The sequence below is a fragment of the Ornithorhynchus anatinus genome, chromosome X1, assembly GCF_004115215.2.
Source record: "Ornithorhynchus anatinus isolate Pmale09 chromosome X1, mOrnAna1.pri.v4, whole genome shotgun sequence".
Taxonomy (NCBI): Eukaryota; Metazoa; Chordata; class Mammalia; order Monotremata; family Ornithorhynchidae; genus Ornithorhynchus; species Ornithorhynchus anatinus.
In genome coordinates, this window is record NC_041749.1 from 45,002,653 (window position 1) to 45,004,188 (window position 1,536).

The following is a 1,536-nucleotide window of genomic DNA, read 5'->3' on the forward strand; positions in this document are numbered from 1 at the left end:
GGAAAGAGCCCGGGCCTGGAAGTTAGAGGACATGGGTTCTAATCCTGTCTCCGCCGCTTTTCAGCTGTGTGACTTTGGGCAAGTCATTTAACTTCTCTGTGCCTCAGTTCCCTCATCTGTAAAATGGGGATTAAGACTGTGAGCCCCACGTGGGACAATGTAATTGCCCTGTATCACTCCCCCGAGCACTTGGAACAGTGCTTTGCATATAGTCAGTGCTTAACAAATACCATCATCATTATTATTATTATTATTATTACTATATTGATGTCAACGGAATGGGCTTTTCCTGTTTGATAGTAGGTTTCCTGAGGTCAGGGAATGAGTATCTTGCTTCCATTGTACTCTCTCCATTAGCACTCTCCATTGCTACGTATCGGCTCTTTTTACCTGTTATAGCCTGCTTGCACTCTTTTCTCTTTCCCAGCTTACCACCTAACTTCTTACCCTCCTCTAGCCCCTCGTTCATGCTGTTCCCCCAGCCCGGACTTCACTTCCCCACCTTCAAAGCCCCCCTAAAATCCCACTTCTTCCAAGAAGCCTTCCTGACTAATTCTCAGTACCCCACATCCCAGCAACTTAATATCCACCTCTAGTGCTTATGGACCTATTTATCCCCATACTCAGCATTTGTGTGAATACGTACATTCAATTAATAATAATAATTGTGGTATTTGTTAAGCTCCCCCTCTCAGGGTTGCACCTGGAGAGTTTCCAGTACTCTACCAGTCTCAGCTATGGGAGGGAGGGTCAAGCAGAGGCATACCCATTCCATTCTTAGCTTGGGCAGTGGCTAGTGAGTGGAAGGCAATCTGCTACAAGTCAAAACTCACCCATGCTGGGCAGCAACGGCATGGCAGAGAGTCGAGGGTGGAGATTCGAGTTTACTGCACGGAAGGTGGTAATGGTAAACCACTTCTGTATTTTTATCAAGAAAACTCTATGGATATACTACCCAGAATGATTGCAGATGGAGAGCGGGACATTCTGGGAGAGATGTGTCCATGGTGTCTCTATGGGTTGGAAACACCTCGACGGCATAAGACAAGAGATTTGTTAAGCGCTTATTTTGTGCCAAGCACTGTTCTAAGCACTGGGGTAGATACAACAGCATGGCTCTGTGGAAAGAGCACGGGCTTTGGAGTCAGAGGTCACGGGTTCAAATCCCGGCTCGGCCCCTTGTCAGCTGTGTGACTTTGGGCAAGTCACTTAACTTCTTGGTGCCTCAGTTACCTCATCTGTAAAATGGGAATTAAGACTGTGAGCCCCACGTGGGACTACCTGATTCTCCTCTGTCTACCCCAGCGCTTAGAACAGTGCTCGGCACATAGTAAGCACTTAACAAATACCAACATTATTATTATTGTTATTACTACAAGGTAATCAGGTTGTCCCACATGGGATTTACAGTCTTAATCCCCCCTTTAAGGATGAGGTAAGAGGGGCACAGAGAAGTTAAGTGGCTTGCCCAAGGTCACACAGCAGACAAGTGGAGGAACCGGGATTAGAACCCACGTCCTCTGACTCCCAAGCCTG

At 46.9% G+C, this 1,536-nt stretch overlaps 1 non-coding gene across 1 annotated transcript; it reads left to right on the forward strand.

The window, feature by feature from the left end:
* Positions 1–685: 685 nt before the first annotated feature.
* On the forward strand, positions 686–823 carry LOC114807189. Its single transcript, XR_003755242.1, has one exon. It is a non-coding gene; the product is annotated as a small nucleolar RNA SNORA7 (small nucleolar RNA).
* Positions 824–1,536: the final 713 nt, after the last annotated feature.